This window comes from Schistocerca americana, chromosome 8 (assembly GCF_021461395.2).
Source record: "Schistocerca americana isolate TAMUIC-IGC-003095 chromosome 8, iqSchAmer2.1, whole genome shotgun sequence".
Lineage (NCBI taxonomy): Eukaryota > Metazoa > Arthropoda > Insecta > Orthoptera > Acrididae > Schistocerca > Schistocerca americana.
Window position 1 is genome coordinate 341282466 of NC_060126.1, and position 24688 is coordinate 341307153.

The following is a 24688-nucleotide window of genomic DNA, read 5'->3' on the forward strand; positions in this document are numbered from 1 at the left end:
GTAATGTGTCTCTCTTTCAAACCAGCCGCTCGGTTCACAGAATAAGATAGATGAATAAAGAAAGTCTTCACAAATACATAGTCTCCTCACTTCAATCCACAAATATGTCCGTTATTCAGGGACATACGTTTTCGATTAGTTGCCCGATACATAAAAGTTAGCCGGCCGAAGTGGCCGTGCGGTTAAAGGCGCTGCAGTCTGGAACCGCAAGACCGCTACGGCCGCAGGTTCGAATCCTGCCTCGGGCATGGATGTTTGTGATGTCCTTAGGTTAGTTAGGTTTAACTAGTTCTACGTTCTAGGGGACTAATGACCTCAGCAGTTGAGTCCCATGGTGCTCAGAGCCATTTGAACCATTTGAACATAAAAGTTTGGCTACTACACTCATGCTCATAAATTAAGGATAACTGCAGAATGTGGTGCCACACAAAGTGGCACTACACAACACTGGCTCTAATAGCATAGGCACATAGGGAACACACACGACTCAGATCTGTAAGTCCACGGTATTGGTGATAAGTTCAGAAAACCGTCCCGAAACACATGTGCTACAAAACGCCGCTGTTTCCTGCGCATGTACCCAGACATCAATAAGGGATATGATGACCAATCACACGTACACAGGCCGCACAACGGGTTGGCATACTCTTGATCAGGTGGTCGAACAGCTGCTGGGGTATAGCCTCCCATTCTTGCACCAGTGCCTGTCGGAGCTGCTGAAGTGTCGTAGGGGTTTGAAGGCGTGCAGCGATACGTCGACCGAGAGCATCCCAAACGTGCTCCATGGGGTTTCGGTCTGGAGAACGAGCAGGTCACTCCATTCGCCTGATATCTTCTGTTTCAAGGTACTCCTCCACGATGGACGCTTGATGGGGCCGTGCGTTATCATCCACTCCTGAAAAGGCGAACATACTATTGTAAAATTACGTCCCGATACACCTGACCTGTTAGAGTTCCTCTGTCAAAGGCATGCAGGAGTGTACGTGCATCAATCATAATCCTACCCCACACTATCAAACCACGACCTCCATACAAGTCCCTTTCAAGGACATTAAGGGGTTAGTATCTGGTTCCTGGTTCACGCCAGATGAAAATCCGGCGAGAATCACTGTTCAGACTATACCTGGACTCGTCAGTGAACATAACCTGAGACCACTGTTCCAATGACCGTGTACTGTGTTATTGACAGCAGGCGTTACGGACTCTCCTGTGACCAGGGGTCAGTGGAATGCACCTTGCACGTATCCGGGCGAATAAACCATGTCTGTTCAGTCGTCTGTAGACTGTGTGTCTGGAGACAACTGTTACAGTGGCTGCGGTAAGGTCCCGAGCAAGGCTATCTTCAGTACTCTGTGGCCGCCTGCGGGCACTGATGGTGAGCTATCGGTCTTCTTGTGGTGTCGTACTCTGTGAACGTGCCGTACTGTAGCGCCTAGACACGTTTCCTATCTGCTGGAATAGTTGCCATAATCTTGATATCACACTTTGTGGCACACGAAGTGCCCGTATTACGACCTGCTGTGTTTGACCAGCCTCCAGTCGCCCTAGTATTCTACCCCTCATAACGTCACCAATATGTGTTCTTTGAGCCATTTTCAACCCACAGTCACCATTAGCACTTCTGAAAACGTCTGCACACTTACTCGCTGCACGGTATCCTGATATGCACCAACACACCTCTGCGTATGTGGACTGCTGCCAGCGCCCTCGTGCCACAACCGCAGGTCAAATGCACCGCATGGTCATACCCCGAGGTGATTTAAACCGGCAAACCGCCCACCAGGGAGTTGTTTCACCATGTATCAGCATTATCCATAATTTATGAGCATGAGTGTAATAAAGCGTCAAGATCTTAAGGGCTTGTCTGTATCCAACATGTTCTACGCCATTCATGAATTTCTTAGCAGGAAGAATTGTTGCCTATGTTATTGAACATCTCACATTATATGAATTCCAAGTAATACCTAATTTATGCTCAGTTTTAGCTCAATAATGAGATCTATGTAAGCGAATCTTTGTAAAATCCCTGCTGTACTCCTAAATGGCTGTCACTATGCAAGTTAGAAGGTGGATGCACTACGCAACCTGCGCTGAGACGGATGGAAACAACTTGCCGGTTTCATTATCGTTCTGTCTGTCTCTGTCCCGTATATCACGCTCCATCCTCTCCTTGCCCTGGTAACATGAGACGCCGTCGTGAGCACTCTTACGCCATTGTTTCCAGCTCTGAGTCTTCCTAGAAGAACGTACGTGCTTGTAAAACTCTCGCTATCGGTTCGTGTGTATTTGTTGGTTTACTGATTAAGGCACTCAATGATGTTATTAACTCCCTTACTACACTCCTGGAAATGGAAAAAAGAACACATTGACACCGGTGTGTCAGACCCACCATACTTGCTCCGGACACTGCGAGAGGGCTGTACAAGCAATGATCACACGCACGGCACAGCGGACACACCAGGAACCGCGGTGTTGGCCGTCGAATGGGGCTAGCTGCGCAGCATTTGTGCACCGCCGCCGTCAGTGTCAGCCAGTTTGCCGTGGCATACGGAGCTCCATCGCAGTCTTTAACACTGGTAGCATGCCGCGACAACGTGGACGTGAACCGTATGTGCAGTTGACGGACTTTGAGCGAGGGCGTATAGTGGGCATGCGGGAGGCCGGGTGGACGTACCGCTGAATTGCTCAACACGTGGGGCGTGAGGTCTCCACAGTACATCGATGTTGTCGCCAGTGGTCGGCGGAAGGTGCACGTGCCCGTCGACCTGGGACCGGACCGCAGCGACGCACGGATGCACGCCAAGACCGTAGGATCCTACGCAGTGCCGTAGGGGACCGCACCGCCACTTCCCAGCAAATTAGGGACACTGTTGCTCCTGGGGTATCGGCGAGGACCATTCGCAACCGTCTCCATGAAGCTGGGCTACGGTCCCGCACACCGTTAGGCCGTCTTCCGCTCACGCCCCAACATCGTGCAGCCCGCCTCCAGTGGTGTCGCGACAGGCGTGAATGGAGGGACGAATGGAGACGTGTCGTCTTCAGCGATGAGAGTCGCTTCTGCCTTGGTGCCAATGATGGTCGTATGCGTGTTTGGCGCCGTGCAGGTGAGCGCCACAATCAGGACTGCATACGACCGAGGCACACAGGGCCAACACCCGGCATCATGGTGTGGGGAGCGATCTCCTACACTGGCCGTACACCACTGGTGATCGTCGAGGGGACACTGAATAGTGCACGGTACATCCAAACCGTCATCGAACCCATCGTTCTACCATTCCTAGACCGGCAAGGGAACTTGCTGTTCCAACAGGACAATGCACGTCCGCATGTATCCCGTGCCACCCAACGTGCTCTAGAAGGTGTAAGTCAACTACCCTGGCCAGCAAGATCTCCGGATCTGTCCCCCATTGAGCATGTTTGGGACTGGATGAAGCGTCGTCTCACGCGGTCTGCACGCCCAGCACGAACGCTGGTCCAACTGAGGCGCCAGGTGGAAATGGCATGGCAAGCCGTTCCACAGGACTACATCCAGCATCTCTACGATCGTCTCCATGGGAGAATAGCAGCCTGCATTGCTGCGAAAGGTGGATATACACTGTACTAGTGCCGACATTGTGCATGCTCTGTTGCCTGTGTCTATGTGCCTGTGGTTCTGTCAGTGTGATCATGTGATGTATCTGACCCCAGGAATGTGACAATAAAGTTTCCCCTTCCTGGGACAATGAATTCACGGTGTTCTTATTTCAATATCCAGGAGTGTATAATTGTGGTGAAAACTTGAAAAATAAATTTCTGTGATATAATTTGAAGAATATAATCTCTTTCTCTCACTTTAACTACCATACCCAATCAAAGAATGCGAAACTGAAAACGTTGTCAATGTTAAAATGTGTTATTAAAAAGCCGCGCGGTGTGTCCGCGCTGTTTGAGACGACATGCACGGATTGTGCGGCCCCTTCCGCTGGAGGTTCGAGTCCTTCCTCGGACATGTGTGTGTGTGTGTGTTGTTCTTAGCATAAATGAGTTTAAGTAGTGTGTAAGTCTAGGGACCGATAACCTCAGCAGTTTTGTCGCTGAGGAATTCACACACACACACATATTTGTTATTAAAATCTTAACTGTCACTTCATAATGTAATACTTGCGTTTGCTTTATGCCACACGTATTGAACACACAGTCTGTAAGTGCCCTCAGAATACCTAAGCTAACAAGAAGGCAACACTAAACTTTTATCTAGTCCGCACTCTACATTCAGAGGGCAGAGCGACGCCCCGGCCATTGTGGCCGAGCGGTTCTAGGCGCTTCAGTACAGAACCGCGCTGCTGCTACGGTCGCAGGTTCGAATCCTGCCTCGGGCATGGATGTGTGTGGTGTCATTAGGTTAGTCAGGTTTAAGTAGTTCTAAGTCTAGGGGACTGATGACCTCAGATGTTAAGTCCCATAGTGTTCAGAGCCATTTGAGCAGGCCGGATTGTCATGTTGTACACAGGTCCTTGCCACTGCGCGTCGCCTCACCTTTATATGTGCATACCACTTATGAAGCGAGGGCAGAACGTGTTCTCATCACTAAACGAAACTAATTGTTAATCGTCCCTCCAGTGCATTTTTGATTACACCATAGCAAATGGGCTGAAAGGTGAAGAGGTATGAGAGGAAACCAGGCGAGCGACACACTCTCCGCGGCCCAGTTTCAGGCAAACTGGCGGTCCTATCTGACGGTCTGAGTGCATCCTGGGCCCAACCTGTGCTGCAGTCGACATGCCGTCACCACCGACTACGGTCTAGAACTGATTGCATACGTAGTTCACATCGAGATTGCACACTTTCTTGGCTACAACGTTAATACACAGCTGCATTACATATCGAGTGAGCTGCAAAGTTCTTCAGAGGAAATATCGAGCTTTATAGAGGCCCACAGGAGGACCACATTAAATCGTTTCTTGCAAGAATTCCACTCCTTGACACATTCCGAAGATAGTAAATATGGAAGTACACATATTGTGCACCTAACATATTACTGAATAGTTACACTTCATATTATATCTACACTGCCTTACAAAAGAGGGGCACCCAGAAGGGGAAGATATAAAGGCACATTTGCATGCCGAGCGTGAGTTTCCTCGGAAACGCGAGATATTAATCAAATAAATAATCAGTGACAAATAAATAAAGCCTATGGCACACAACTGCAGCGCTGTGTCGCTGATAAAACAAAAGTACATTTTCGTTAGTCGTATGTTTAATTAAAAAAAAAAGAGAGCTCTCGTTGAAGTGGTGCGAGAAGCACGTATTTTAGTTTATTGTCTGGCACACCGCCATATTTCATGATATAGAAAATTACTGCGAGTTGCAACCATACTAGGCACTCGATTCTGTAAAGAATTTATATTTATAAAAGTAAGTAGGATTATGAACTGTAGGCTTATTCATTGAATATATCTGATTTAACTAACTGTGTAATTTTTTGTTTAGTAGACAATCACCTCTGTACGACGTTTTGGCATGGCTGGCAAATTATTGTAATATTGAGATTTAGATTATGAGTCCGCACCTACCGCAGCAGTCTTTGGAAACGATTTAATTACGAAGTCCGATTATTTCAGTTTTATTTCACGGTCAACTACGAGTAACATTGCCTTTACGAAAAAGCCATTGTCAAGCGTCTGATACCGAATAATCAAAAGCTGACGACTCATAGGAGAGCCAATCATACAGATAAAAATAATTAATATAATATTTTATTTTATTTTATTTATTTTATATTGGCGACCGTGACAGGACTTGTTATTTTGTCATTTGTTACATTGTTCTCTTTGTTTCATGTGAAAAATCAACCTTCTGGTCCTGGACTTGACTATATGAGAAATAAAAAAAAAAAAATCAGAAGATATTTGCCAATTATAAAATTTTGCGGGAAGACGCAAAGAAGCTTCCAGCAAAATAAGGTAAGACGCAGCATCTTTGCATTAGCAGGCTTGACCAGACGTATAATTCAGTGTATTAGCTTTTCAGTAAAATTCTGTAGTGTTTCTTTTCCGCATAACAGTTTCAGTGATAAATTCCATTCTCAGTATTTTTCCTTAAACAATAACGTATGCAACAATACCAATACACGAGTGTACAATATGGCCGACTTCTGTACGATATCATGTAACATGGCCAGCAGCCATTACCAATAATCTCAAATTCAGTTTATATTTTTAAATTAACAGACAGCCATTGTTGCTACGACCGATTCATGCTCAACTGCATTTTATTTTAAAACCAGTGTCAAACATTAATTTCTTGAAATATATAGCACGTGTGGCATGGTAATAACTAGAAAACAATACGCAAAAATGGAACAGCAAAGACGTACTATTCAGACGCAATCCGACTCGGACGAGAGACAAATGTTAGAAAATGACTTTACGACAGCAACCGATAGTGACGATACATCAAATATTGACGCAAGTGTCAACGGAAATTTTGACAATAGGCCGTCCACCACAAAAATTTCAAAGTCTCAGTCAGAGCCCATGTTAATACATGACGTCACGTCTAATGACGCGGCGGGGGCAGAGACCTTGCAAACAGTAAACATTGCCAACATGTTACAAATGCTAATGAAACAAAACGCAGAAAATATGGCAACCTTAAGGATGCAGAACGCGGAAAACATGGCAACCTTAAAGACACAAAATGAACAGTTAAAGACACAAAATGACGAAATTAAATCTGATCTCATAGCAATCAAGGCATGTAATGACACTTTGTGTAAACGTGTGGAACTTATAGACGCCACACTGACCGAACAGATGACTGAACTCAGTACGAAATTTTCCAAGCTTAATACGAGACAAGAAAAGACTACAAATGACGTAGCACTTTTACAGAAACAATTAAAAAACCTTAATGTCACGTGTGAAGCTCTTACTGAACAAATTCAAACATATCCTTCAGTACACGACAACCTTGAAAAACGAATTACTGACGTGCAGAATAAATTTGACGATGTTGAACAACACCTGACTGACATCTTACAATCTGATGCCACAGCTCATTTTCAAAATATTAATAAAGAATTTCATGATTGGGTAGAGAACAAAGACAAACATTTTGATAGATGCATACGTGAAAATTTACCAACAATTGTGCACGACTCCGTAGCGGAATACATCACTAATAACAAACAGCTGATTAGTGACGCAGTACAATCCGTCACTGCACCCATGAGACAATTCACCGATCAACCACAGTCTGAATGTAACGAAAATATCAGTCAAAATGTACAGTTCAGAAACCAATATACATTCGAGTATGACGCACACATACCGCACACCACAAACACACAAGAACAAAACACACCACGACTACAACACATACCACGACGTGCAACCACAAACACAAGCTATTATCATGGTAAACCACAGCAACATTATCGTAATTACTCGCCAGCTGAGCATTGCAGTAATTACAGTGGAACAAATCCATATCATAATGCAAAGGAAGACGAAAGCTTAATAAAACACAGGCAATTTCAGGCTTTTATCCCAGAGAAACGAACCATTCATCCGGTGATTTTTCTTAAATCTTTTAGTAACGCATTTCCACGCACTTGGAGTGACCGGAAAAAGATTTCATATATTGTCGGTTACATCCAAGGCGATGCAGCTGTCTGGGCATACAGTCAAGCTGACGTATGTACCACGTACAGTGAGTTTGAGCGTGCCTTTCTGAACAAATTCTGGTCGCAATCCGTCCAGGAGCGACTCAGGAGACAAATTTTAGAACCTGAAACTTTTAACAGTAAAAATGGTAACTTACGCAGATATTTTGAAAAATACTTGAACATGGGACATTTTTTAGACGAACCAGTCGCAACACGTGATATACTCCGAGCGTTGAAGGCCAAATTGCCTTTCAACATTAAGGAAAAACTTCTACATATCCCGGATGACGATTCAGATTATTTTTTAACAGCTTTAGATTCGGTTGACATGTTACTTGAAGATCAGCGCTTCGCGCGGCAAAACAGCAGCCACAATGTTTACACTAGTGGTATGCAAAACATGCAGGCTTGCCAACACAATTCTGGCGCGCCCACAGTTGGATACGCGGTACAACAAAAACAGCAAACTCACATGCCGTCTCAGTACGGAAATCAAAATCAACAGGCGTATTCCAATACGAACAATAGTTACAACAGTAATAACATTTCATGCGGCAATCCATACAAAAGGCACCGCGGTAATAACTGCAACGGTAACAACGGATACAAAGGTAATAACAAAAACACAAACAGAAATAGAAATAATAATAACTACGAGCCAAGACAGCATCAAGGTTGGACTCGTAACGATCAGTACTTTCATTCAAACTCTGCTTTACCACAGCAGCCACCAGGTCAAAATTGGAGCATACCTTACGACCGACAGGTAAGTTATAATGCGCAACAGCAACAACAACCGCAAAAGTTTGGAGATCATAATAGGCAATATCCGAATGTGAATATAATAGAAATGACACCTGATGCACAACCTCAATCTGTGTCAGTACCTAGTACAAATGATAATCCAACAAACTAGAAACAGTCACTACTTTGCCCCAGGTCGTGGCTGAAGAATCCTTGGGGGGCGGCTTCAATGTTAATCAGTTATTTGACACCACACTTGAACAACAGAATAATGATATGCCGAGTAATTCTAAACAAAAACTACCTGTTTTATTTATAAGATACAACCACAATAACAATATATCAGATGAACTTTTACAAGACAGTACACAATGTCGTTTAAACACAAATGAAATTGTTTTAGCATCCACTACTGGTGTAGTAGGTGGGATTCCAACTACTATTATCCTAGATACAGGTGCAGCTGTGAGCGTTTTATCTTTTAATTTTTATAAAAAGATGTGTGAATTGGAACCTGTGCCTGAGTTTCCTGCCCAAAACTGTAAAATAACTACTGCACTAGGTAATAAGTCATGTAGGGTTACGAAGCAAGTTTTTGTAAACGTTAAAATAGGTAATGGAACCGTACAATGGCCATTCCTGGTTGTACAAAACCTTGTGACTAATTGCATATTAGGAATAGATATTATGAGCGAGAAGGACTGCATTATAGACTTCTCCAAAGGTAAATGTATTTTAAATGATAAAAGCAGGGTAATTATTATTGATTTGGACAGGAGAACTCTAAAGCATGACAAACACTGTACAGGGTACAAGGTACAGTTAGTACTTGACAAAGACATTCAAGACATGCAAACACACTCATCTGACAGAGAGCTAATGGACTTGAAAACATTGCTTGATCATAAGATAAGTGAAGCTACAGCTCTCAGTGTACATGAACGTATAAAACTACAGGAAGTGTTATCCAAATATTTACAAGTTTTTACCAAACGATTAGGTGTTATCAACACGTATGTGTACAAGATTGAAGTTAAGCCTCACAAGATCTTCTACCATAAGACATATAACGTACCGTTATCTCAACGACCTGCTGTGTGGCAAGAATTAAAACAAATGTTAGACTGGAAGGTCATTGAACCATCCACCTCACCTTATTGTAGTCCTCTACTTGTTGTCAAAAAATCAAATGGAGGCATTAGGTTAGTGTTAGACGCACGAGCTATTAATGAAATAATTTTACCGGTTCACACAAAACCTGAAAATTTAGAAGAGCAATTACAGAAATTTCTAGATGCAAAATATTTTTCCACAATAGATCTCGCTAATTCGTTTTGGCAGGTGGGTATCACTCCTGATTCTCGGAAATATACTGCATTTATGTTCGGGGGGCGAACCTATCAGTTTTGTGTTCTACCCTTCGGACTGAATGTCAGCTCTGGGGTATTCATTACAGCCCTGGATACCGTGCTTGGCGACGATTTAGTTGAGACAGTCACACACTATGTAGATGATATACTGATAGCTACACAATCCTGGAATGAACACGTTGACACACTTCAAAGAATTTTAGAAAAATTTGCACAAGCTGGAGTCACAGCCAACCTAAGAAAATCAAAATTTGGTTGCAGTGAGATAAAGTATTTAGGACATATCATTAATTCACAGGGCATACGTCCGGATCCCAGTAAATTAGATGCTATCAGAAACTTTCCTAGCCCTCGAACTAAAAAGCAGTTAAAATCATTCCTTGGGCTATGTTCATTTTTCAGACGTTTTTTGCCACAACCACTTTTGAACAGTAAACATCTGCTAAATCTACTCAGAAGGAATCAAGTTTGGATCTGGTCGGAACAGTGCCAGAATGACTTTAATACAATTAAACATGCTTTAGTGAATGCTAACATTTTGAGCCATCCAGATTTCAATTTAGATTTTTGTATGACTTGTGACGCTTCACGTACTGGCTTGGGCTGTTGCTTATTTCAAGTTGTAAAGAATAAAGAGGAGGAACAGATAAGAATTATTGGGTTTGCGAGTCGCACTCTAACTGAATGTGAGCGTACATACTCCACTACTGAGTTAGAAACACTTTCCATAGTATGGGCATTCAAGAAATTCAATTATTATTTATTTGGAAAACATACGGTAATTTACACCGATCACCAGGCCCTGACATTTTTGTTAACTTGTAAACTTGTACATCCTAGACTATCACGATGGGCAGTTACACTTCAGAACTACTCTTTTGAAATTAAGTACATAAGAGGTAAGGACAACACCATTGCAGACACTTTGTCTAGACTTCCACAAGGTATGAATGATACCAACAGTGACTTAGAAAATATAAATGACTACAGGATTCTCTTAATGCAAGACAAGCAGTATCACCAATATTATATTGATATGTGCAGAAACATGGCTGAATTACAAAAATCTGATCCTCACTGGTATAAGATAATAACATTACTGGTAGAAAAACACAACCATCCTTTGACTCAGTATTACAAGTTACACAATGATGTGTTATTTTACCGCCGACATCCAAATGCTACTAACTGGTGTGTATGCATTCCCAAAGAGTCTGAACGTAATCTAATTTGGCACACACACTTAGTTTGGGGTCATTATGGGACGAAAAAGTGTTTGGCAAAGCTCAGTACATACTGTTATTTTAGCAATATGAGAAGAAAAATTTACAGGGAACTAAAAACATGTGTCATATGTCAAAAATCAAAACCTCAGAATTTATCCACAAAAACAGATTTACATTCTATTTTACCTGGTAGACCCCTGGAAATTCTGTGTACTGACATTAGTGGACCGCATCCAGCGAGCTCTGGAGGCGTCAAATATATCTTAGCTTTTTACGATATATTTTCTAAACACGTAAAACTTTATGCTTTAAAATCCGCCACTGCAAATGCTATAATACGAAGATTCTCAAGTGATTACCTGACGCACGTGGGAAAACCTAAAGCAATTCTGTCAGATAATGCAGCATACTACTCTGGGTACAAATGGAGAAATTTCTTGAAGGACAATAACATTAAAAGTATATTTATTTCGAGGTTTAGTCCACAATGTAACGCGACTGAGAGACTTTTCCGAGAATTAAATCGATTCATGAGGACCTATATTTCATCAAAACATACTAATTGGGTGTCCTACCTAAGTCTTTTCGAAGACGTACACAATAACTTAAATATTTACGATACAAATTACACACCTAACGAGATCATGTTCAATTGCAAACAGAACGATCAGTGGATAGAACCATTACCTAAGTTGTCAGACAAGGAAATCACACCTGAACAGAAAATAAAAGAAGTATTGACTACGCTGACACATCACGCACAGATACGAAACAAACATCACAGAAACATAATAAAAAGAAAACAAAAATTCGAGGTAGGAATGCTTGTACTACTTCGTACTCATCATAAATCCGTTGCACTCAAACGACGCAACGCTAAGTGGCGTCTGCTATATGAAGGACCTTATATAATTGTTAACATACCGCACCCTGGTGCGTATCTGTTACAACATCGTAGAACTAACAAAATTATTGGGCTATACGCACACCGAGATCTTAGAGCATTTCATGCTGAATAATGTAAAAGTCATACCCATCAAAATATTGCTAAGCAACTCGAAAAACTCTGTTGCTACAACACAGATAATAAGTAGTATAGAAATTTTCATTTCAGCGTTCCAGAGTCGCAGTTGAAGACAGAAGAACTTTTCTTTCAACGCCGCGGTTCCACCGAGAAGACTGAATATTAAAGTAAAATTTATGATTACGTAGCAGTGAATGATATATAAATTTTTCACGGAACATTTGTGACTGTAGGTACCACTGACTTGCTATGACACCTGACGAACCGACAGACGTCATCTGTGAAGCGATCTTTTACTTCGAGAAATAGATTAGACGCACATCTCTCAGCAAGAAAAGCATCTACCAGTAGTCAAGGCCACACAGACACACTACACACACGCACAAAACGCGAGGAATCGAACATTTTCTCTCTCTTACTATTTTGAATATTTATTGAGTAGTGAAAACGCCTGGTCTTGCCTACTGATGTAATGAATGTTGTGTCTAACCTATCTTAATTTCAGATGACATCACAAAAAAACATCGATAATATCCCAGCAAAACCGCTAAAGAGGATGTAAATATCTGCAATTCATGTAATCAAATATGACACAATGTAATAACCTATAGCTATGTAATGATGATGTAAACATGTTTATGTGCAACTGTATTATGTTTATGCTAAGAAAATATGTGACGTGTGTATGTATTATTACTTATGTTTTTTTTAAACTGATGTATAATGTAACTGTTACTGTGTGAAAATTTGAACGATAACGAGTGCCAAAATGTGAAAAACTTTTTAAAAAAAAAAAAAAAAAATTGCGTAGTGAACCACTACTCACGGACATTAACGTACATTACTAAGTCTGCAACTACGCAGAAACCTATGTGAAAGAAACTGTTAATGACATTCATGATGCATCGTACCTTTGTTAACGCGATGAACGATTTCTTCGATGAGTAACCACGAACATTTAGGTGAGCTATATTTAAAAAAAAACAAACTGAATATGTGAAGTGCATAATTCGTGCATCGTCTAGCGACATTACTACAGTACCCAACTTCAAGATGTTAACTGGATTAAATGGACACAAAGTGCCTGTCCAGAAAACAACACGACGGGTGGAAGAATTTTGGTTGGAACTTCAGGGAATGAAATGTTCTCGAAATGTGACGGACACGCTTACCTGGACTGTCCAAGGATCGACGCCAGCTATGTGCCGTCCGAGGTTCTGCAACCAAGCTTCCACGGAATATCGAAAACGAACTGCATATGGACTAATTACTCGACGGGTCACGTCTGATCTGTAATAAACAATGCTTTTTGTCACAACGAACTGCATCACAACGACTATAATGGAAATAGGAAATGGACATGCTTATGTATCAATCACGTTGTTATACAACGATGTTACTGTGAAAAAAAAAAACTTTACCACGACGATACTGACCTGTAAAAAATTATTGTGCAGCAGATGAATATGAACTGTGATAACGACACCATGTGTATAGGTCAACGCACCTGAAAAATACGGACATTTTTCTTTGAAGCATTTCATTGCAATGCTATGTAACTAAGAACATTCAACAATCTAAAGTTGTATTGTATTATAACAAATATTGTAATTTTAAAACTAAGTTACCTGTCATAGAATGTAGTCTTCATATGTAATCTTGGTGGAATATTTTCTTTGTGCAACGACTAAGAAATGCGCGCACACACGAACAATATGAACTGCAATACTGTGCCGCGTGATCTAAATTTACGAAATAACGGCAGTGCCGTAGTTACACAGACGCTTCTGCGCATGCGCGCACTCTGTTTTGCCAACATAAGAACTTTTTCGGCGCACGCGCGTCATTCAAATTTTGTGTATAATATACAGTATAATGTAAGTCATGTAAATAGTTGTAGATAACTTAGATTTTCTTGTGCCTTTAGGTGAATTGCTCGCCTGCAGGTGTGTCCTTTCGCCTCGCAATTCAGGGGGCAATATAAAGGCACATTTGCATGCCGAGCGTGAGTTTCCTCGGAAACGCGAGATATTAATTAAATAAATAATCAGTGACAAATAAATAAAGCCTATGGCACACAACTGCAGCGCTGTGTCGCTGATAAAACAAAAGTACATTTTCGTTAGTCGTATGTTTGATTAAAAAAAAAAGAGAGCTCTCGTTGAAGTGGTGCGAGAAGCACGTATTTTAGTTTATTGTCTGGCACACCGCCATATTTCATGATATAGAAAATTACTGCGAGTTGCAACCATACTAGGCACTCGATTCTGTAAAGAATTTATATTTATAAAAGTAAGTAGGATTATGAACTGTAGGCTTATTCATTGAATATATCTGATTTAACTAACTGTGTAATTTTTTGTTTAGTAGACAATCACCTCTGTACGACGTTTTGGCATGGCTGGCAAATTATTGTAATATTGAGATTTAGATTATGAGTCCGCACCTACCGCAGCAGTCTTTGGAAACGATTTAATTACGAAGTCCGATTATTTCAGTTTTATTTCACGGTCAACTACGAGTAACATTGCCTTTACGAAAAAGCCATTGTCAAGCGTCTGATACCGAATAATCAAAAGCTGACGACTCATAGGAGAGCCAATCATACAGATAAAAATAATTAATATAATATTTTATTTTATTTTATTTATTTTATAAAGAGAATACGAAATGAAGCCTCCTGGTTTTAGAGAGTATCTGATGCTACTTCGGTGGCTACAGTATGGAGTAAAATTAACAAAGAACTTTGCAATATGAGTCAGTTTATCAGTATGATGCTGCATCCCTATTGGTCCAGATGCATGCACTGATTCGATTACAAAGGGGGTCTATAGCCATTGTATCCTCTCCTGAGGCAATCGTTGTTACTGATCCTTCATATCCTTTACACTGGCACTGGGATTAACTTGATATTCAAATGGTTAAAATGGCTCTGAGCACTATGGGACTTAACATCTGAGGTCGTCAGTCCCGTAGAACTTAGAACTGCTTAAACCTAACTAACCTAATGACATCACACACATCCATGCCCGAGGCAGGATTCGAACCTGCGACTGTAGCGGTCACGAGGTCCCAGACTGAACCACCTAGAACCGCTCGGTCACTGCGGCCGGCGGACTTGATGTCCGAACCACTCCTGCACATGTTCCATCATGGGCAAATCTGAGGATTTTGCTGATAGTTGGAGTATCTCAGCATCACATATACAGTTCAGAGATATGTGCAATGTGTAGATGAGCATTGTCTTGTTGGGAAATGGTACAAAGGTACTCTGTTGTATGAGAGTTAACACACGAGGACACAGTATGTTTGTGACATACTGCCGTGCTATCCTAGATCGCTGCCAGCTGTGGTATGAAGTCGCTCCTCATGTCTCACCGTCACGCCAGGAGCATGAGGAGGGGGGATGTCCCAGAACTATCTTCACATCACTACACACGGTGTCGTTTGCCGCGTGTTACAACTCATCGCTTCTTGGCTTCTATTTTCCACTCAGTAAAAGAAGAATACTTAGTAACAGATTAGATTAGTCATGTAGTTCCACAGTAGGGAGATTCTAGATGGTACGGCACATAAATATTTGTGGACAAAAGTAGTTGGTTGGTTGGTTTGGGGAAGGAGACAAAAGTAGTAATAAGTTGATCTTCCTTTTACACATCTTAGGTGAGTGGTCCTTAAGGACATGGAAAAGTAAATGAATATACTTCCTTTCATCTACTCTTTGAACAAATATTTTCATTAAACACTGAACATAAATGTACTCAAAACAACAATTGAGGGGCTTGTACGCTGTTACTCTTAACAGACTATAGCTTAAAAGTCTTTTACACACAGAATTTGTCTAGATCATATATTTATTATTCCTTACGATGCGTTTCGATGCAACTACCGTACTGAACACTACAGTTATCGTTTTGATTATGAAATGATTACGGTCACGATCAAAATCCAGCGTAAGGAATAAAGATAATGTATTCCTGACCGTTCCTATTCTGTTTACAAGTGCTGAGAATGGTAACAGACCTATGCAGGGTGGAGAAAAATTGTGTTACGAAATTTTAACCCTGGATAGCTGATGTCAGTAGGAACCAAAACTACTAATGTTGTGTAGGTCGACGACGCACAATTTGTAAACTACGGAAACTTGGCGCCACGCTCTCCTATTGGCCGCGGGATTGCCCTGTTGCCTGAAGCAAGACCTATTCGACATGTGTGCGTATCACGTTGGGGCAGTGACGGGGCGAGGGACGGTTGTATGTGTGAACCGACAACCATAGCGCTGCACGTCAAACGACGAACAGCAACAGGGCAATCCCACGGCCAATCGGAGCGTGTGTGTCAAGTTTCCGTAGTTTGAAAATGGTGCGTTGTCCACCTACACAACATTAGTAATTTTGATTCCTACTGGCAACAGCTATCCAGGTATAAAATTTTGCGACACAGTTTCTCCACGCTGTATAAGGAGTTTCCAACCCAAGGAAGTGGAAGCAGATGTCTCTAACGCTCTGTTCATAAATTACTCGTACTGAGATAGGCGGTGGGAAGGGGGCAGGTGACAAATGGTGAGGGATGATGTGGTCCTTTGAAAGTTGTATTTATTTGAAATATGTGGAATATCGATCATAATTTTCAACTGCAAATTTATACAAATTTATCCAATGAAATCACAAGTTTCTATCGTACTAGCAAACATCTTCGGATCATAATATTATCGTTACCGTGCATAAGTTGTCACATGTTGTACATTCAAGTACTGAGTCATTAAAACTATTGTGTGGCCTATGACGCTGCTAAGGGGCTCCACTGTATGCGCAAGTACGTAATTAAATCATAGTATTGAAACAAATACAACACTAGAAAAAGAATGTTGGCAATTTGACACAGATAGCGAAATAGTTCGTCAACTAAAAATAATAAAATATCTGGAGAGTATATGGGAAGATATTTTATTATTATTAGTTGTGGAACTCTTTCACTGTCCTAAGTTAAAGTGCCAACAATCTTTCTCTTGCTTTTTTTTCGAATACGGTAATTTAATTATGTAATTGTGCATATGGTGGTGACCTCTAGCAGATGTACGTTTGTCTCGGTCATGAACACCCCATCATAGAATAGTTTTAAAGACTCAGTACTTGACTGTACAACATGTGACAAGTTACACACAAAAAATGGCTCTGAGCACTATGGGACTTAACATCTGAGGTCATTAGTTCCCTAGAACATAGAACTACTTAAACCTAACTAACCTAAGGACATCACACACATCCATGCCCGAGGCAGGATTCGAACCTGCGACCGTAGCAGTCGCTCGGTTCCGGACTGAAGCGCCTAGAACTGCTCAGCCATAGCGGCCGGTAGTTAGACACAGAAACGATAATTTTTATGGTATGTTTCGTCACGCCGGCCGGAGTGGCCGAGCGGTTATAGGCGCTACAGTCTGGAACCGCGTGACCGCTACGGTCGCAGGTTGAATCCTGCCTCGGGCATGGATGTGTGTGATGTCATTACGTTAGTTAGGTTTAAGTAGTTCTAAGTTCTAGGGGACTGATGACCTCAGAATTTGAGTGCCATAGTGCTGAGAGCCATTTGAATGTTTTTGTTCCGTCACCTTCCGTATTTATTTTAAGCAGGTATATCTTTTTACCGACAATATCTTTTCTTCTACTTTAGATCTGCAGATGATTGGTAGCACAGTCGAAACCGGCCATATCATTTTATAAATTTGCGATCCAGACAAATAAAAAAAAATCATCGTATGATTGGCAATGGCAGAAGCAAGGTTTCAGCCCACTTTAATCACTTTATTAGTAATAAATTGATGTCTTGTGGCACAATGATGTCGAAAAAGCTCTTTCATACACCAAGCTGTTGAAACGGTTATGCAGTCGACATGTTATTCTGGGTGAATAGTGAAATACATGGCGTTTCTAGGATTCGCTAACACCATTCCTCAGTATCCACTGTTAGACAGAGCCGTTACAAACTGGTACTTTGTTCTGAAACTTTTCCTTCCACGTATGGACCATGTAACGGGTTTGGAGAGAGAAGTTCTTTCCCCTTTGAGAACGTCACAGTGTTGGAGATTAGAGTACCCTCAAGAATCCCTTGCTCTGTAACTCTGCGCGTGCGATGATTTCCCTTGTTCTAAACTTAAGTGAGCTGCGCTTTTTCCTTCACATGGGACTATTCACTGTGCAAGAGATTCTCGATAAACACAAGTTACGAAAGGGCCTAATTCCATAGAGTATTCAATGCAAAATTTAACTGGAGTTATGTCATGGCCTGGTACCTAGTCTGTTTTATGTAGTTTTAACTGCATTTAGTTTCAATGGCATTTTTTTTGTGGCCTCTGGACATGATCCACTCGCCGGCCGGGAGGCCGAGCGGTTCTAGGCGCTTCAGTCCGTAACCGCGCTGTTGCTGGCGTCGCAGGTTCGAATCCTGCCTCGGGCATGGATGAGTGTGATATCCTTAGGTTAGTTAGCTTTAAGTAGTTCTAAGTCTAGGGGACTGATGACCTCATACGTTAAGTCCCATAGTGCTTAGAGCCATTTGATCCATGATCCGCTAAGCAAGATTCCAATACAAGGCGTACTACAATTTACAGTTAGAAACGTCTGTTTCAGTAAATGGAAGAGTTATTCAATGAAACACCACGCACGCACATACACACACACACACACACACATACACATACACACACACACACACACACACACACACACACCTGCGACTCACATTCCAAGTTTATGACAGAATATTTACATTGATTGTAAACATGTTACTTAAATCGTAATGTGTTAAACTGATTAAACAGTTATGCAAATATTTAAATAGCGACGTATCATTCGTTGGAAATATTGTCTTTAATCTGGTGGGAAGTTGTCCCGAAAGCACTAAGCACTTTAGTTCAAATGGTTCAAATGGCTCTGAGCACTATGGGACTTAACTTCTGTGATCATCAGTCCCCTAGGACGTAGAACTACTTAAACCTAACTAACCTAAGGACATCACACACATCCATGCTCGAGGCAGGATTCGAACCTGCGACTGTAGCGGTCGCGCGGTTCCAGACTGTAGCACTTAGAACCACACGGCCACCCCGGCCGGCGCACTTTAGTACACTGAGGTGACAAAAGTCATGGGATACCTCCTAATAAGTCGGATCTCCTTTTGCCTGGCCTAGTGCAGCAAGTCGACGTGGCATGGATTGTACAAGTAGTTGCATGTCCCCTGCAAAAATGTCACGCCATGCTACCTCTATAGCCGTCGGTAATTGGAAAAGTGTTGTCGGAGCAGAATTTTGTGCCAAACTGAGCAGTTGATTATCTCCCACAAATGTCGATAGGATTGATGTCGGGCGATCTGGTTGGTCAAATCATCCGCTCGAATTGTCCTGAATGTTCTTCAAACGAGTCACGAAAATGGACCGACATGGCTCATTGTAATCCATAACATCGTTGTTTGGGAACATGAAGTCCATGAATGGCTGAAATAATCTCCAAGTAACAGGACAGGTTCAGTTGGACCAGAGGACCAGTCCATTATGGAGTCACCACCACCTTGCAGTGCCTTATCGACAACTTGGGTCCACGTCTTCTTGGGTCTGCGCCACACCATTAGCTCTAACCAACCGAAATCGGGACTCATCTGACCAGGCCACGGTTTCTCAGGGGTCCAGGGAGCAAATGATATGGTCAAGAGCCCAGGAGAAGCGCTGTATGTGATGAAGTGCTGTTACCAAAGGCGTCCACGTCGGTCGTCTATGACCATAGCACTGTAAGGCCAAATTTCGCCGCACTGTCTAACGGATACGTTCGTCCTAAGTCTCACATTGAATTAGCGGTTTCCACACAGTATTGCTTGTGTTAGCACTGACAACTCTAAGCAAACGCTTCTGCTTTAAGTGAAGACCTTCGGCCACTGCGTTGTCAGTAGTGAGAGCTAATGACTGAAATTTGGTATTCTCGGCGTACTCTTGACACTATGGGTCTCAGAATACTGAATTCCCTAACGATTTCCGAAATGGATTGTTCCATGCCTCCAGCTCCTATATCATTCCGCGTTCAAAGTCTGTTAAATCCCTTCTTGCGGCCGTAACCACGTCGGATACGTTTTCAAATGAATCACCTTTCGTACAAATGACAGCTTTGCCAAAGCACTGCCCTTTTTTACGTTTTGTACGAGTTACTACCGCCATCCGTATATGTGCATTTCGTTGTCCCGTAACTTTTACCACGTTAATGTAAATTGGTTGTGGTGAGGTATCTCAGTGTCAGCCGAAAATGATGTGATCGATGTCAATCTCCGCACCAAATCACATAGGGGGTGGGGGTGGGGGGTGGGAGTCAATCAGTTGTAACCGATAAGGATTGTAAGCTTACTGTGATACTGCTGTCTGCTCCGTAACGGCATCAATAATCACCTCTATGGAGAGCGCAGTTCTAATTGTTAGATAGTTGTGCATTAGCTTTTGTGGCAGACGCTACATGGAACGCCGGAGTCGTGGTATGCCAACTGCCGTACTTGATGAAAATGATTAAAGTCTTCACCACGACAGATGTGTCTTCTGAATCAGTTAAAGAAGTTCAGTTTCAGTGAGTTACTATGAAAACTGAAATTTTTGCATTCGTGTGCCATGTCGTGAGACTAACAGTTAGCCAGGTCGCGATAGTTATTTAATTTGGCATGAATGGAAATCCTTCTTTTGTTGTAATGGATCTATGTGAGTTGTATGTCATTTACAGTTTTGTGATCTTTTCTTCATTCGCTGTCTTCAGTATATTCTCTCCCAGGTATTTGAACCTTTCTACTTGTGTTACCTCTCCACACTTCGTTACCACTGGGTGTCCATCTGTAGATTTTGTGTCCATGTTTTTTGCTTTTCTCACATGTGATTTGTACTTCTGTTTTGGCTGAGAATTCATGTAATGTCCCTAGAGCTCCTTTGAATTCTTTTCTGTTATTTGTTATGATGGCTATATCATCAATAAAGGCCACACACTACGTTGACGGTTCCATCTTTGAGTCTCCCCATCTTTACCTCACTGACTCCTTTGTACGATATCCTGATTATTTTCTCCAAAGCGAGTTAAATAGAATGGATGACAAGCCATCCTCCTGTCTGACTCCTTTCTTGATTTAGAATGGTTCCGAAATCTCTCTCACGAGGTTCGCTTTGGATGTTGTATTTGCTAGTGTTTCCTGGATTAGCTTTCTGTGCATCTTCGTTTCTTCCAATGTGTTGAAGAGTATTTCTCTATCTATGGAGTCGTTGGCCTTCCTGAAGTTGACCAATATTATTATGATGTTCCTGGACGTCCTCGTTGTGTTGTTCTCAGGCACCAGAACTGTTCACTGAAAGATCTTCCCTTTCTAAATCCTCCTTAGTGTGCTGCTATCTATGGATCTAGCTGAGGCTCTAAACGATTTAGCGGGTCTTTGGATACAATTTTGTATGTCACACGCATTAGTGAAATTCCTCTGTACTTTTTAGGGTTTGTTTTCTCTTCTTTCTTGTGGAGGTGGTATATTAGGACTAACTGCCGTTCTTCTGATACCTTACTCCTCTCCCAGATGTTTTTGATGACCTGTGTATTTTCGGTGTAATATGTTCGTTCTGTAATTTCTAGATTTCAGAAATCAATCCACTGTCCCAGGTGCTCTGTTATTTTTCCATCTTTCTATTAATTTCACGATTTGCTCATGTGGTGGGGATTTGGAATCCAGATTAGGTTCTGGCTTGTCGGTTTATCACATCTGAATAGTGTGTCGAAATTTTGCTCCAATATTTCACTGTTCTTTGTCTGGTTTGTTTCCAGTGATCTAGTCTTTCGAAACATAAGCTCTGTGTTTGATGCCTTGTCATACACTCCTGGAAATTGAAATAAGAACACCGTGAATTCATTGTCCCAGGAAGGGGAAACTTTATTGACACATTCCTGGGGTCAGATACATCACATGATCACACTGACAGAACCACAGGCACATAGACACAGGCAACAGAGCATGCACAATGTCGGCACTAGTACAGTGTATATCCACCTTTCGCAGCAATGCAGGCTGCTATTCTCCCATGGAGACGATCGTAGAGATGCTGGATGTAGTCCTGTGGAACGGCTTGCCATGCCATTTCCACCTGGCGCCTCAGTTGGACCAGCGTTCGTGCTGGACGTGCAGACTGCGTGAGACGACGCTTCATCCAGTCCCAAACATGCTCAATGGGGGACAGATCCGGAGATCTTGCTGGCCAGGGTAGTTGACTTACACCTTCTAGAGCACGTTGGGTGGCACGGGATACATGCGGACGTGCATTGTCCTGTTGGAACAGCAAGTTCCCTTGCCGGTCTAGGAATGGTAGAACGATGGGTTCAATGACGGTTTGGATGTACCGTGCACTATTCAGTGTCCCCTCGACGATCACCAGTGGTGTACGGCCAGTGTAGGAGATCGCTCCCCACACCATGATGCCGGGTGTTGGCCCTGTGTGCCTCGGTCGTATGCAGTCCTGATTGTGGCGCTCACCTGCACGGCGCCAAACACGCATACGACCATCATTGGCACCAAGGCAGAAGCGACTCTCATCGCTGAAGACGACACGTCTCCATTCGTCCCTCCATTCACGCCTGTCGCGACACCACTGGAGGCGGGCTGCACGATGTTGGGGCGTGAGCGGAAGACGGCCTAACGGTGTGCGGGACCGTAGCCCAGCTTCATGGAGACGGTTGCGAATGGTCCTCGCCGATACCCCAGGAGCAACAGTGTCCCTAATTTGCTGGGAAGTGGCGGTGCGGTCCCCTACGGCACTGCGTAGGATCCTACGGTCTTGGCGTGCATCCGTGCGTCGCTGCGGTCCGGTCCCAGGTCGACGGGCACGTGCACCTTCCGCCGACCACTGGCGACAACATCGATGTACTGTGGAGACGTCACGCCCCACGTGTTGAGCAATTCGGCGGTACGTCGACCCGGCCTCCCGCATGCCCACTATACGCCCTCGCTCAAAGTCCGTCAACTGCACATACGGTTCACGTCCACGCTGTCGCGGCATGCTACCAGTGTTAAAGACTGCGATGGAGCTCCGTATGCCACGGCAAACTGGCTGACACTGACGGCGGCGGTGCACAAATGCTGCGCAGCTAGCGCCATTCGACGGCCAACACCGCGGTTCCTGGTGTGTCCGGTGTGCCGTGCGTGTGATCATTGCTTGTACAGCCCTCTCGCAGTGTCCGGAGCAAGTATGGTGGGTCTGACACACCGGTGTCAATGTGTTCTTTTTTCCATTTCCAGGAGTGTATTTTCTACTAATGTTCTGTAAAAATTTCGTGTGTTGTTTTTGTTGCAGTCCTCTTCTATCTCTTTTAACCTGTTGTTTTTTCTCTAAGGATTATTGTCGAAAAGGTCTTCCGTGTCTGAGCCGTGAGTGGCTCATGTTCCCGCCATCGTGTATTTTACACCCTATTTTTAACGTACTTCCACCTCACTACGTTAATTTAAATTACTGGAGTCACTGAGTTGCTGCTTTGCTTGACTGTGACCGGCGCTAGCACCGCTTATCAAAATCCTAGTATCCTCGCCCGACTGCCATTACTTCCCAGTCGTTGTCTGTCGTAAGCTAGTTTGGGTGGCGAGTTCGGGCTACCAGTCAGGTGAAACGCTTCTGGAGCGCAGTCCGGACCTGCCAGTCGGGGAGTTGTAATGCGGCACTAGTGCAGTCGGGTTGGAGCAGTGAGGTCTAGGTCGACATGGCTCTCCCGACCATTGCCGCCACGCATCACTTGAGCCGGGGCACGGTCTTGGTGGATGGTCGGTCGGTCGTCCTACCGGACGACGCGTTTTGGCTCGCCGATGGTTCATGAGTCGGCTGCGTGTGTGTGTGCATCGACTCCCGATTTGTCTTCGTGCGTGCTTAGTTACTGTTGGGTACCGTTCAGGTCTTTGTCCGAGTGTTTGTCAGGTTGTGTGTGTAGTTGGCGTTATTTCCACTGACCACTATTTTAGATGCTGTCATCATCCTGAGAAGAGTCGGTCGGTTGGTGCGGACCAGGGAGGATCTCTGTGCGGTGCAGTCGGCTGGTTCCGCTGGCGGTTCCTGCGCTGTGTTGCAGCGTGTGTGGAGCTGTCCGATCGCTACGAGCTTTGTGGCTCACCGTCCCAGGACGTCAAAGTTGAGTGGTTTGTTAAGTACTTCAACCACGTCCGTTCATGTTGTGTCGTTCGTTTCGGTAGTTCTCTGTTGGGGAGCTTTTCCTGTAAGCAACACCGAGTGTTTGTAGTGGTGAAATCGAGCCGCCGTGTGGTGGAGTTAACTTTATTGGTTTACTACAGTTCAAGTGCACCAGCGGAATGTTCTGTCTTGTGGCCGTTAGTGTTCTGGTTACCTGCCCTGGCCACTGACGTAAATTCAGGCAGTGTTCCTTTTTGGTGAAGTTAACTTTATTATCTTATTTCAAATTCAAGTGTACCAGTGGAATTTTCTGCCTTGTGGCTGTTGGTGTCCCGGTTACGTGTCCTGGCTACTAACCTGATTTCAGGCAGCGTCCTTTCCTCACCTGTTGTCGCTGTCCAACAGGGTGTGTAGTTTTGACAGCTTAATACATATTTCATTGTGGATAATTACGTCCATAAGAGTTTGGTCTTTGAGTTTTTATGTACCGATTGGTGGCGAGCAAGTCGT